The sequence below is a fragment of the Dermacentor variabilis genome, chromosome 8, assembly GCF_050947875.1.
Source record: "Dermacentor variabilis isolate Ectoservices chromosome 8, ASM5094787v1, whole genome shotgun sequence".
In the NCBI taxonomy this organism is placed as follows: Eukaryota; Metazoa; Arthropoda; class Arachnida; order Ixodida; family Ixodidae; genus Dermacentor; species Dermacentor variabilis.
The window spans coordinates 40,709,535-40,724,300 of NC_134575.1; the positions used below are offsets into that span (position 1 = coordinate 40,709,535).

At 44.4% G+C, this 14,766-nt stretch overlaps 1 protein-coding gene and 1 non-coding gene across 2 annotated transcripts in view; both read left to right on the forward strand.

Moving 5' to 3' along the window:
* The first annotated feature begins 218 nt into the window (after window positions 1–218).
* Window positions 219–321, forward strand: LOC142591808 (U6 spliceosomal RNA). The gene has a single exon (XR_012830539.1). It is a non-coding gene; the product is annotated as a U6 spliceosomal RNA (small nuclear RNA).
* A 2,516-nt stretch (window positions 322–2,837) lies between these two features.
* The window catches only part of LOC142590117 (uncharacterized), a 64,537-nt gene continuing 52,608 nt past the window's right edge, over window positions 2,838–14,766 (forward strand). Inside the window, exons 1-2 of the mRNA XM_075701984.1 lie at window positions 2,838–2,847; window positions 6,676–6,731. The gene's annotated coding sequence lies outside the window, so the exon portion shown is untranslated. The remainder of the gene's footprint in view (window positions 2,848–6,675; window positions 6,732–14,766) is intronic.

Genomic DNA, 14,766 nt, shown 5'->3' on the forward strand with positions numbered 1-14,766 from the left:
CAGGCTTTATTCGAATTATCATGTACAGTAAACTTTTTATCACTAATTTTGCTTAACAGTACTGTGCGCGCTGTAAAGTTCAGTTATAAAATTTATAATAAAATCAATTTTACTGAGTATTAAAGCAGATATGTTGTAATATTCGTACCAAATCACCAGGTATCATGCAGGGTAGTGAAAACTGTGGCTATATAAACGTTGTCCAACATATGGGTTGTGTACTTCCAAAGTACATATACTAAAATTGGAACGATACAGAGAAGATTAGCATGGCCCCTGCGCAAGGATGACACGCAAAATCGTGAAGCGTTCCACATTTTTTTCTTAATATTTGCTTTTTTTCTTTCTTTTCTGTTCGTAATGGGCCCCTCTCCGGCATATTAAACCCACTTTTGCACATCTTCTGTGCAGCGATTTTTGTACAAACTTTGGCGTCTATTCTCCCTGCATTCGGACGTCATCGGTGATGCTGCACTTATATACGAGCCGAAAGTAAGCGGGGAAAATTACGTGTTACGTGCAATGACGTATAGTTTATTTGTAAACCCTTGGTCAACGTGACCTAAAATTCGAAATCGTAATCGAGGTGCAGACAGAGGAGCGTTTATTATGAGAAGCGGTGTAGGCAGCTGACGGTTGTACGTCGATCATTTATTTATTCACGAGCTCATTTACATACCGGGTATGACGATGTTCCGGCAAGCGAACATTCCGTTCGTTCAATGCGGTGGCTGGAATATCTCTCACCTCACGTAAAGACTTCATTTACCAGACCTATTTCTGATGCCCAGCAGAAGGAGGGGTGTTTTATGTTGCACCGCACACTGATACGCTGAAGCAGTAGTAGAACGAAATTCCCCCTTTTTTTAGTGTTTACTTTCGGTTTCTCTCTTACCTGAGTATTACATTTGCAAACTAAGTATTTGTTGCATCTCGTCGCATCATATGACCCGTTACCAAATATATGCCACGTAGCAACACCCCCTCCCCTCCTTTCTTCACGCATGAACGCACGCACGCACACACATAAACGCATAAACCTACGCACACACCTTCCGCGTATACCAGCTGGGTAACCCCAGCCTCGATATTTGCGCATGACGTTATGGTCTCTACGTCGCATTTCTCGTTGTTTAGGGCAGATGCTCAGACAAACCTTCACTTGCCTATATATCTATCCATGCCATGGTAGACAGGTGGATGCCACTCGTTACTTAGCGCTGGCCTTGCGATCGATCGTGTATCAGTAGGGCAGCTCATTGTGATTGTTACACTACTGGTATCGGAGATTATCATATGACAGCTGGCACTGATGCTGTGTATAGAAAGCCGATCCATTTTCTCGTCGAACGCTCGTACGACAGTAATTGATCCTCGTATTCACGCACGAGGCCAGGTTGGAAAGAACGCCAGCTCCTTGACCTTGTGCCTAGAGATAAAGGAAAAAAAAGTGGGCACGTAAAATTAACATTTTCATTTCTTCATACATTTATTGCCGCACTTATCTCATTTCGCGATGGGCAGTGAGCTTCCGAGCTAATTTTTAACGCGCGACATGAACTTAACAAAAATTTACCAAGTCAGTGCATACAGCAGGGATCTTTCGCGTCGTGTGATCGTAAGGCGGACCTTCAAGTGCAGTATCTTTATTTTCTTTAGAGCGAAATTGGGTAGGCCTCTTTTCTCTAACGCATGAGTCACATGCTTAGAGTGACGTTCTTCTGTCCTTAACATGCACGCACTAGACGATATATTTGAATAAGTTTAAACATTAGTGGGGTCCCTTCTTTACATTCCTTCAATTGTACAAGCAGTTCAGTTTCATTCTTTTTTTTTTCAAATTTTCTCACATTGTGGTTAAGGCCAAACCCTCGCACATATCGGCATGCCCACTGCTTCCTGACGTCATTTATTACGTCACAGCCTCAAGACCAACATCAACACTTAATGGCGTCCTCCACCATCCCGTTTCAGAGGGAAGTGTATATCAATCGTCCAGTAATGTGCACTATTTATTGTAATAAATATGCACGCACGTTATAAAACCGCAGAAAAAAAGTACATGTTGGCAGAGCTTTAAGAAGTGTTGTAAGAGACCATGCAGCTATGATATCTAAAAATAATTAAATGATCGAGATGGAGCATTTTCACACAAATTGTCATTAGTGACACAGGATATATTTATTTCGTACGCACCGCATGATGTCATTCATAGCCAGACACCTCATGTAAGGCTGGAGATTTACATTATTTACCACATGTAAATTAGCCTATATCCTACACACACTAGTAAATTAAGCTATATAAGAATGCTGCTTGATGTATACTGCGCCAAGCTGTATTTCTTTATCTTGTGTTTCTTTACCTATATAATATTTCATTTCACCTAATCACAATATATCTAGGTGTGTAGATTTGATGGCTAATTTTTGTTTGCAGCGAAAGTTCTGTCTCAGTACTGTTTTACTATTTAGTATCATACCATGGATATTGCGAAATATCGAACACTTTATTGGCAGCGGGCATACTGTACTACTGAAGAAGGCACCTTTATTCGCTGTGGTCGTTTATTGGACACGGAATACTTCTGCGATTGAGGGGTGATGCTTAAGCGCTTTATAAATTTTATGTTCTTTGTTTCGTGCACTCTAGAGTGCTCTAGAGGTTCTAGATGTACTACGCGCTACTTTTTGAGTTTTTGGGTTTTTCCCGCCGCCGTCAGATGGTGCGTCAGTCGTTGCCATTGTGACAGTGTGTGGACTTTTTATTTTTCATAGAGTGGCTTCGGACAATGTAGCGGCCATGGCCCTCGTTTTCGAGCGAAAACAGCGCAACGAGGAGATCACGGTAAGCCACTCTACCGACGCCGAAGGCGACCCGAGACGCCGGGATCGTTACTGCGTCGAAGACGCGGCGACAGCCCCACGACTCGGCTCGCGTTCACGCCGCTAAGCCTAACGGTGCTGCCCCGAGCGACACTACAGTGCTGGATGCGGATTTCGGACGCCGCCTCCTCCTTCCCACGGCGCCGATTTTTCCCGCACTGCTTTCGTGCGATTCGCTCGATCGCGAAGGAAACTTCAGGAACTTTGCCATTGTGTACCGCGCGACGCTAAGCGGCTGCTCGCTACGGTCGAGAAAGAACAAAAACTCCTGCGTTGCGTCCCTTGCCCCCCCCCTCCCGGTTGGCTACCCGGATTATGTGTGCATAATCCCGCTCCAGTGATGACTCCAGCGGACGTAACGCCGGGCTCGTGGTGCGTAATGCGCGACGTCTACCCACTTCTCCAGTGCTGCCGCTAGGTAAGACCTATTTTGCATTTAGCGTCTGCTTGCGTGCGAGTCGGTGAGAAAGAAAGAAAAAAAATCAGGTTCGCCTGAAACGAAAGAGAATTGCGAAAGAGTGCGTTGTTTAGTCGCAAAGGGTGCTGTGGGATTTCTCGAAAACAAAAAAAAATATGAAAGCGGAACTAAGCGCTGCTATGGTATCCGTCACGTGGAGAGCGCGCAGAATTTCAAGGGAATTTCGGCCACTCCTTCGCTTAGCCGTTGCCTAGCTGTTCGGTTGTCCCAGCGTAACTTTTATTCACTCCCAAGGCCGTCGGTGTAGAACGGCGCGCAGCATGCGTAAACGTGGGGTGCGGGATTGCGCAGAAAGAAAGCAAACGCTACAGCTCCTTCACCGAATTTGACGCGCCTGACGGACCTTGTACTCGAATACCTGCGGCGTCTGGCTCGAGCGCACTTTGTTAAAAGCAGACGCAGCAGCGTGGAATCGACCGACTCGTCGCTTGACAGACGTCGGTCCAGAAAGAAACAAGAAAAGCTTGCACTGATCGGTGTTTCGCCTAGTCACAGCGAGGCCTAACTGCGGCGTTAATGTCTTTTCTTTTCGTGATCTCCCCCGCGTCCCCTGTATTGAACACCCGGTTATTGTTGCGGTCGCCGACGGTCTTCTACGTTCCCGTAGGATTTCGCGTGATGGCTTTCAAGGGGCAGACCTTGGTGGCTGGGCGTTTCGGCACGCAATTAAAGGAGATGAGCGTCTGCGCGAGTTTACGCGTGTTTGCGTTGGTTCGCAGTTTCTTGGCGTCACGCACCCGGCAGAAGCGATGACGAATGCGGACCTTCTTGTTGCATGGCGTTGGCGCATGTGCGCGTCGCGCCGAACGCGCAAGTTCTTCCTCTGTTTACTGGCTGATCGGATGGAAGAAGGATCGTTTCGTTGACATTCTGTCGTCGTCGTGTGACCCGTTTTGCGTCGCGTATGTTTCGCAGGCGACCTTAAACACCGGCGTGTTGGGCGTCGACGAATGTTAACGTGTTTGCTCGCACAACTAACGCAAGCAGAGTTTGCGTGCAACGGCAGCAGAAGGCAACGAATGGAAACCAACTGCTGCCGTTACTTTAAAAAAATAAAGAAGAAAAAGTGTGTGCACCGTTCTGTCGGTTCTTGTTTTGAGAGCGTTATTTGGCCAAGCCACGCACGATTGATAACGTTGCCGTTTATTTAATGAACATTAAGTGCTGCCTGTTCTACAGCGCCGTTTGGAATTCCGTGCTTATCGCATTTCGTAACACGTAGCCCCCATGTCTACGTAGAAAAGGCCTTGAAAATAACTCGTCACCTGACATTGCGTACATGTAGGCGTATTTACGAATGTTAACGTGTTTGCTCGCACAACTAACGCAAGCAGAGTTTGCGTGCAACGGCAGCAGAAGGCAACGAATGGAAACCAACTGCTGCCGTTACTTTAAAAAAATAAAGAAGAAAAAGTGTGTGCACCGTTATGTCGATTCTTGTTTTGAGAGCGTTATTTGGCCAAGCCATGCACGATTGATAACGTTGCCGTTTATTTAATGAACATTAAGTGCTGCCTGTTCACAGCGCCGTTTGGAATTCCGTGCTTATCGCATTTCGTAACACGTAGCTCCATGTCTACGTAGAAAAGGCCTTGAAAATAACTCTGTCACCTGACATTGCGTACATGTAGGCGTATTTACGTGCCGATATGCTAGTACCCCCTTATTAAGATGTAGTGAACGTAATTGGTTAGATAAAACAACACCAAAGACACGCAGACGGAAGAAGGCCATGCAATTTAACATGTTCATCCAAGTTTGGAGACACCGTGTACATGTGCTTTTAACGTTTTCATCCATATCACAACTTTAGAATGTAACCTTCAAAGTTCGTGCAATGCTTGTGGAGTCGGGGATACTAAGAGCTTGATGTTTAGGGGGGGAAAAAACACAAAAACAACTACGTTTCAAGCTAGCACGCTGCCTTGTTATTGGACCTGTGTTTGTGTGCTTGTGTGTGGGGGAAACGGGCCTTATCTAACGCCCTCACAGTTGTCAGATAAAAAGGACATTGTTAACGGCATAATCAGCAGGTTGGTTCAGCTTCGATTCCAAAAAAGGGTGGCCTCGCTGCTTTCCGCTTTCTCTCTCTATTAGGATAATGAGCTGTTGTAGTATCCCAGATTATTACAGAGCCAGTAAATAAGTATTACAGCGGGATGTTTGCACCACGCCAAGGTTGCTGAAAGTAACTCATTGGTGCAAATGAAGCTGCAATAGCTTGCACATAAATCGCGCTATGAATGTTGTGCCACTAGAGAAGCATGCTGGGCTTTATAAATGAAGAACACACACTTATTTAAAGTCATACAGCCAGTGGGATAATGAAACTGCAATGCATTTTTTACCAGGGCTCAAAGATTCACTGTAATCAAAGTGTAGCATAATCGTTTCTTAGCCTTTTCGACAAAGATCAATTTGTAAAGTAGCAATAGTTTGATTTTGTTTCTGTGTTGTTGTTTTCCTGAAAGTTTCATTAGCGGCGAGTAATGTTCGTCCGGACTTCAAGAAAGCAGAACACTTCTGAAGTGTTTTTTTTTTTTATGTATGTCAATGACTGATGTTCTTGTTTGCATTAAAATAGGCAGCGAACTCGCCAGAAGGGTCACATTTGAATGAGGTGAAATTGATTGGTCTGTCAGAAGCTGCCGCACTGACAGTTTCGATGATGTTGCCTGCATGGTACATGCTGAATTAATATTCTTTCTTCAAACTTATTACAAGCCATTTCGGTGACGCCTGTATAGGTGTTGCACATGGATTTAAAATTTGTTTAGAAACATATCAAATCTCTGTCTAGCGTTGCTGAGATGTACAGATTTTAGAGTGTTGCAATACGCTTGACATTTAGTTTACTACTGCTTTCACTCTCTTTAATCAATTCAGTAGATGCTCTATAATTAACTGCTCAACAGTGCCATTTTTATAGTTTCTTGAGTATAATGCGTCCACCTAAACAGCCGCATTTGACAAAGTATGCCGTTATGTGTTTGTAGAACTAAGAAACATTTTTGATGCACAATATTCTTGTTCTTTTGCCATAAAATGTATTGTGTTATGATGAGCACTGAAACTGAATGAATAATACAGTGGCCAAGGCGCTTCCATTGTGTTTAAGAGTCATTAGAAGGCTTTGCAAAGCTCTGTGCTTTCTTCACTTCAAATTTCAATATAAGTTACTTAAGTTATTTGTGGTTTTTTACCACCTGTGTCTTGCACAGACCTGTCGTTCATGTTACAGCAAGAGAGAAATTGTGCTTCTAAGTGTTCGAGGTACTGTATACCATTTTTCAAGGACCTTCTATGTTGCAGTGCAATAGAAAGCCTACCATTCGAAGTGTCTCAATGTACAGTGGTTTCTTTGGAAAGTGAGTAGAAATTCCTATAACTTAATTTTTCAATTTCTGTGGTCTCTTAAAAAATTATGTATGGATGGCGACAACACTGATTACTGTACACGTTACCAATCTCTGAGGCCATGCATCAATGCAGCACTCCGTTCACTGTTACGCCATTTGATTGTACAAGACGGCAGCACTTTTCAATGCATGCTAGCTGTAAAAGAAATAAGTCTCACGCAAACAGAAGTCAGCAGCAGACCATAAAGTACAATTTCAGGCAATACAATATTGTATACAAGCAAAATAACTCTCCCTGCGTGGCTTTCTGTTTATGTGATGGTACACAGATCGGTTTCACTGTTTCCCATCGAGCGGGGACACACGTCATTCTTGCACAGCTTTCAGAGCCAAATTAAAAATATATTTCCTTATTTATGGGATGCAAGCGTGCTCTTTTCCGTCAGTATGGCACACAATGTTCTCATTCCCGCCACAGTCGAAAGACATGTTCGAAGCAGTAGACAGTCCCTTTAAGAAACTTTGGAGGAGCAGGGAATCAGAAGGGGCCTTTGTCCTATGCCAGTGCCTTGCCAATAAAACATGTACAGTGTAGTCTACTGTTAAAGGGAACATTATAATGTGCAACTCTCACTTTCCTGGTGCTCTAGCTGCAACTGCCAGCTGAAGTAATGTTAGTGCACTGTGTAGGCATGTGTAGACGATGCTAGTGCCACCAAGCTGCAAGTCGTCTGCTGCAAAGCCGGGAGATCGTACACTTGGGAGGGGGTAAAATTTGTGTGTGTTATGCACTCATGTGCTCCCTTTTACAGTAGATTGTAATGTGTTGCAAGGCAAGCCCTCCTGTTAGCGCAGGCGTGATAGTTTGGCTTCTTCATTTAATTGCTCTCTCCCTGTTTCTTTAACCTCTTAACCCTTTAACTGCCGGGCGGGATTATATTCATCTGGTAGCCCACGCACACCCCCTGGCAGTGGCCAAGACAATTTGAGGATGTGAAGCATGCGCAGTCTGGTGCCACCTATCTACTCTAAAGTTGTTTGAAAACTAAAATTTTATGGGAGGCTTTGATTTTATACAATTATTGGTGCAACAAAGCAGCTGTAGGGGTAGCTTACATCTCTCGTTTTCTGAAATGGCAGATTGTGCCAAGAAGCCCATGCATTTTTTGAACAATACAGTATTTCAAGAATGATGTGTCTTCAAGGGACAATGGCAGCGACAGTGAGGCCATGTTGCCTGAGGAACACTAAATCCCATATTCAGAAATACATTTTAACTTCAAATCCATGCTTCAAAGTTCAGTGGCCTTGCTTCTTGAGGCTTGAGCTGGTTGCCTAAGGACAAAAGCATAGCGGAGCAAATATTCGCAATATGGTGAGGCGTGTGTATGCTGCAGCAAAAATCTGGAGACCACTCAGCACATCTTAACGGAATGCGAAGGGATTCACCCAGTGAATGTGCACCCTCCAGAAACGCTTGGACTTAAAGTGGACGGGAGCATCAACCGGTCAGCAGTAGAGACAAGCAAGAGGCATTTAAAGTATTAGTGGGAAAAAAAGCAGGAAAAAGATTGATATGACCAGATCCGTTACAGGCATAGGTACAAAGTAGATAGAGAAGTGTCGAGGAAGAAATAAAAGGTTAAGGAGATGTATACCAAAATGCTAGAAAAAGAAAGCATGTATAGCACACCTTATTAACTGAAACAGGCTGTGTGCTCATTTATGACCGCCCAGTTTCAAAGGGGATGCCACTAAATGATATCATCAACAGCTTGACTTGATCTAAATGATGCCTGGTGCGAACATGCCAATGACGTTCATTGCATTTCCTTTGGCGCGTTCCGGGCAGGTGTCATCTAGGTCAAGTCAAGCATGAGTTTCAGGTTAAGATGCATTTCTGAATATTAGGGTAATTATGTGAAAAGTCACTTCAGCTCTCAAACTGTGCAGAAACTCGAGAACTGATTCAAAAGACTTCGATGTTGATTAAGAGGGGTCTCCAAGGGACGATAACAATGACAAAGAGGCCATGTTACCCAAGTAACATCATTTATCTTAATTAAAGTAACTAATTAGCTTAAATGTTAATTTTAGTTTTGATCTTCCGATTAAACATTTCATAAAATGTCAAGCAAGATGTTGCCAATAAAAAGCATGCTATTGTATTTTATTACCCTGACAGAAAGTGAATTCATTGCATCTCAGAAAAATGCCTGGTGCCCCAAGGGTTATTGGGCAGTCAATTTAGGACATAAAAAAAATTCACAGTTTGGTACCCCAGGTTGAAATTTGCAATCCTGTTAGAAAAAAACCTGAAAATGTGTGTTTAACAAGACAATAAAAAACGGGGACCTTTTTTATTTATTTGTGTGTATAACATATTTATTCACGTTTTCTCATTGTATGTCCTTTGATTAGCATTCAAACTTTGTGGCATCTGATAAAGGAGTTGGTATTGCAGAGTTTGGATTGTTTGCGTCTTAAAACACCATACAACAAGCCTTCTAACTTTGTGCACAAATGACTGCAACTTGTGCACCTGGATGGATGTAGCCATGCAAGTTTCTTAACGAGTACTTATACAGCTTCTTTGGAAACTTCATAGGCAGAGCATTGTTTTCTAATCTTGACATGGTGACATGCAATTCCTGGACAGCTTACGCATGACCTCATACTCCCAACTTTCAGTTAAACATTTTTTTTTCTGATTTAGGAACTCTGAAACTACGTTACTGAATTGTGAAAACAGGCTAGAACTGGTGAATCACTGAAGGGCAAATTTTTTTTTAGAAGTACCATAATTTTTTATTTGATTTTGCGTGCTTTAAAATCATGGATAAAACACAGAAATGTCATTAGATGATTTCAGTTCAGTAAAAGTGATGACGTATATAATTTCTATTGCCGTAGGCTTTTTGTAAACCCACAAAGTGACCATTGCGTGCCCATGACAAGCTTAGGTTGTCAAGATCACTTAAGGGTTAATACAAGCACACTTGCAAGCACACCATAGTCTACTGAGTTTCAAAGTGGCACGACATTTGGGGCCTAAGAATTCATCCGCATAAAATTGATCACATATTTTTCTTCAAGTGAAGGGCCTCTCATGGTTGTGTTTACTGAATTTCGATGGCACTGCGATATTGTTCGACCAGACCACGGCGAAAGCTTGCAAACACATAATTAGTTTCTAGCACCATAAATTCAAAAAGCTTTTGTTTGGTTGCAGCGAAAACGTTGCCTCAAACTAATGTCACATCAGGCATTGAACATGCTAATGCACTGTGGACCCTGCAACATGGATGAAACAGACATTGTGTACACAAAATGTGGCAGATATTTAAAAGCAATATCAGTATGTTGAGTGCACCAAATGAGCTAAAAGAATGAGGGGAATCGTTTAGCTTGATTTTTCTTTTTTTAACTGGAAGTCACATGAAGCCAACAGACATTGAAGCCAAGGAAAGCATGTGGATACTTAGTTTTTTCTTTTCTTTTTTTAATTGGAATGCAGATATGATAGAGTAAAGGGAAGCAAAAGGGACCAGGAAAGTCCGGTGTTTGCTATTGTAGCTCACACTCCCAAGGCTAGATATAATACATATATGCAAATACCCATGAAAGTGGATGAGAGAACGGTGCTGCGGTATCTCAATTAGAACACTGCTTGCATAATGCAAAAGATGTGGATTCAATTCCCAACTTGCGGAAATTTTTTTTTCTTCTTTATTTTGTCCACTTCTAGGTAATGATGGAACAGAGGCACTGTGTTCTGGAACCGAACACATAATAAAGGTACCTCAATCTTGCCGAGTGTATGGCGGTATTCAAATTGGATTCCATTTCAGTTACAGGTTGGCAGAATAAGCAGATACTCGCACTCGCCCTCACCAGTACTTTCGCAGGCTATGTAGTACTCACTCGTGCACGTTCGCTAGTCGACACTCACCTGCGTTCCTACTTGTGCGCCAACATTTTGTCGCTTTCATGGTTACTTGCATTCACAGTTATCGGCACTCACTCACTCGCATGCATGCATCCACTCACACTCGCCGACAGTCGGCCGCTTTCCAGCTTAACAACCGCTGGAAAGCTTCATCACTGACTTTTGTTTGTACTCAACAGCCGCTTCATCACTTGCTGACGCTTGATTTCACGATTGTGGAGCAAGTGTGAGTAGGTCTATTCATCAGCGAGTGCGCCCGACCTACGGTGTGAGCATTTGCTGTTTGATGTTGTTTAATGCTTGCAGCTGGTTAACTAAGTGAATGGGCAGCAATAATTAGCAAATGCGTGGAATGCACACTTTTGCAAGTGACAACTGTCCGTTTCAATTCCCACCAACTCGACCTGAAATTTCCCACAGGGTCCTAAAATGAATTTGTTGGCAGTAGACTGAGCATGTCTTTGTCCAGTCTAGTCCCATTCCTCTTGCAGTTTCAGAGAAGTGAGAAATGTCTAGGCTCATTGCATGCGTGCTGCCAAAGAAAGCCCACTTCTTTGCCTCAGTATTTTATGCTACCAGCAGCGTTGCTGCAGTAGAGTGGGTGTGGTTATTGAGCAGGCATAGGACACAGGAAGCATTCTTTCGTGCTCTAAACCACAGTGACCCCAAATGATGCTTCGATTTTATTTTATTTGCAAGATTAATGTGTTCCTTTGTTGGAGCTCACAACTTCTGTATTATTTATGGAACACATGATTTCACAGAATTTAGCCTTCGAATGATATTGCAACGATATGCAAATTTTAGGAGCTATACATGGGTGTCTAGCCATGTGTGTAATTCCTTCAAATACTGTATTTGACTTTATATCCATTGAAACATACTTTGAAGACATAAATTTCGTGTGCTGACATTTGCAAAGCTAAGACCTTTTCCTTTGGTGGAGCTCGCAATTTCTGTATTGTTAATAAGACACCATTTTGCAGAGTTCATCCTATGATTGTTATTGTTGCGTATGAGGCGTGTTTAATTACAGATGGTTTTGTAATCTCCAATTTGGGCAAAATGGGCATCTTGTTTTGCTTTTGGTATTGTGATTTAATTGATCACAGTCATTGTGCTGACCTTTTTATTTCTTGCTTGTTTACGTGGTGCCACATTGAAGCCATCTTTAATTCCTGCCCTTCTCATGCAGTGCTGTGTATTTTGAACAGAATGTGGGCTTTTGATTCCTTTGTCCTCAATTCGTCACTCTACATTTTGGAATGAGAATTAATGTTCCTTTTAATATCTGAATCAAGGTACCACTTTCTTATTCCAAACATAAATAAGAAATTTTATTTGAATACTTCATTGGTCTTCCACTCGCTGAGCTTGGAGGATGCAGTGCCAAACCACGTGTGCAGTTGGTGCTTGAAGATAACGTAAAATAGGTTTAGTACAGCAGAGCCATGTCTATCGCAGTCGTACTTTGATATGCCAGAATACCTATGGCGAACAGTGCTGGGGGTGGCATTTCGTGACATTTCAATCAACCATGCCATGTAAAGAACTTTCTGTAGTGGAAATGAAATCTGAAAGCTTTGCTGAGGACAGGTCTACAACAGAATGACGCAGAACAGAGTCAGTGGCCTCTATAAAAATTTGTTGTTTTGGTTGGGCGTACTGTCATGCAGTGTTTCCATTCTTTCTTCCCTCATCCTTTCCATGACCTTTCCCGATAGTCCGATAACACTGTTTTGTGCCCGCTGTGCTACATCAGAATGCGGTAATGGAGAGCCATCTCCCTCCCATCTGCACCCCCCCCCCTTCGTACCCTTGCACGCTTTGTCCGCGAAGCCGGACTGCAACGTAATGGCGCATGTCTCCTGCGTCCCGACCTGTCCAGCCGTCCGACACTTTTCCAACGGCGGCAGCGCTGTCGCGTCGAATGTGCGCCAGCCTTGTCCTCCCCGACACTCCCGCGTCCCCCGCCCATCCCCGGGGCGATTCTTCCCGAGCCATTCATTCCGCGCCGTTCTAGCCGGGGGGTGTTCTGTCCGGTCTGTCTCAGTTCATCCTCGTTTCGGCAAGCCGCTTTCGCTTTACCATTCCGTTAGTTCTCTGTCCGCCGGCAGAGGGAGCCACCCTCGCCTCCCCTCCGTGTTGGTGTGCGGTGGTCTCGACTGCGCGCTCTGACGTGGTCGTTGCGCGCACACGCCGTACCCCCCCTCTCTCTCTATCGCGTCTCATTGTCTCTCTTTCTCTCTCTGTTCTTCCTTCCCATTGTCTCTCAGCGCCGTGTTTAGCGCCGTCGTTCTGGCACTGCGTTCGTCGCCGTGAGCTCGCGCGTGGCACTAATCTCCTTAGTTTTGCGCGCGCTTCGCTGCAGCCCCGCTCCTCTTTTTTTTTTTTTTATACTCCGCCTTTCTTGCCGTGCCCGAGGGCGGGGAAGTATCCGAGAGCCAGTGTCGGTTCCTCGCGAAACGAGAAAACAAGAAGGTACTATCGGTCGGCGAAAGGGGCTGTCCGCTTTTTGCGCGACAACAGAGGCCACCGCGAGAGGGATGCGCCTTGCTCGCGTCCAGCGCTGCTAAATGACCTTGCCGTCTGCGTTGAAATGAAAATTGTAGAGAAGCATCTCGGCGAGAGGTTTCGTGAACGCGAGAACTTGCGTTTTATTCAGTAGTAGCAGTTGTAGTAGTTGTAGTAGGTTTTTCTTGCATACAGTGCACAAGAAAGGAACAGACGCTAAATGAGCTTTACGCGCCTGACAAAAGCCTTCTGCACCCGCAGTTCTCAACAGATACAAATGTCTCACACAAAACACATCCGACGCCTGGTAGAACAATATGAGTGATAACACAGTGATATTTCGCTCTTACAAAAATGGCTAATAGCGCACTTCTCATTCAGTAGTAAAGAGGAGGAGAAGGAAAAATAGACCATGCGTTCGGTGCCTATGCGTGGCAATAATGATATAACTTCAATATAAGCTGTAAACAGTAGTGTTCAGTGCTGATGAATCATTTGTTTCTCGTTAATTAGCTCGATTATTAAAAACTTTAGGCTGGCAAGCTACATGAGGGATCGTTTCAATTTTTTTTCTACATTTTCTTATGTTTAAATGCTAGTCCAGCGCACTAAAAGGCACGGGGACAGGATGGTGAAAGGTGTCGAGACAGTCACCGTACAAGGCGAAATTAAACTCGTCGAAGGAAGCACTGTTCTCCCAATCGTTTGACAGCATTTCCTTGCGAGAAACCAGCGAACACACACACGCAGTTCGCTAAGCGTCAATCGATAAACGCATAGTAAATTAGCATCCATCGGGCCGCACCGTTGCTCTAATTTCCGCTCGAAAGCAGAGCGTTGTGCGGACCGTTCTTATGCCTTGTCGAGACTACCGGTAGCAGCGCATTATGCGGGAGTTTGCCAAAGGGGTCGGGTGGCGTTGCGGTGCGTGGTCATTGGTATCGGCGCTCTGGCCGCGTTGCAAAGAAGTCTCAAACGCAAGCAGCAGTTACGTCTATTGAAAACTTGGGGAAAATAACAGCGCGGAGACCGGAGATCGAGAACCAAGCACAATAAGGCCGGCGTTTATCTTATTGCATCTTTCCCCGCACTTAGCGTGGTCCTAGCGTGGTCCCGCGTCTCCTCCTTAATCCCTGCTCTGTTACGCTAGTAATCGTGTCTTTTTATGATCGTTACGAACTAATCTAACTTTCTGCCTTGCGCTTCGCCCTTTCTGGTTCTTGACCTCTTCTGTGTCCCGTATTCTTCGCGCCATGTTCCACCCTCCCACCCCACACACGCACGTACTTTTCCAAGCCGTTCCGCGGAGTGGACACAAACCTTGCATTATTGAAAGCGTTCGTATCTCGTCACTTATTTCCATCGCGTTTTCTGTCCCCCTTGTGGTGGCCTGCTCTAACGTGGCCACTGATAAACGGCGTCGCCTTCCCGCTTCTGACTCAGCGTTGTCGTCAAGGGGCTGTTGTTGCTTGTGGGTTTGTCTTCTCTCGCGCATGCACCTTCCGCGTCCCCATTCCCCCTTTTCAGATGGGAACAGGGAAAACGGCGAAGAAAGCAGCGGCGATAGGGAAGCGGGCGTTC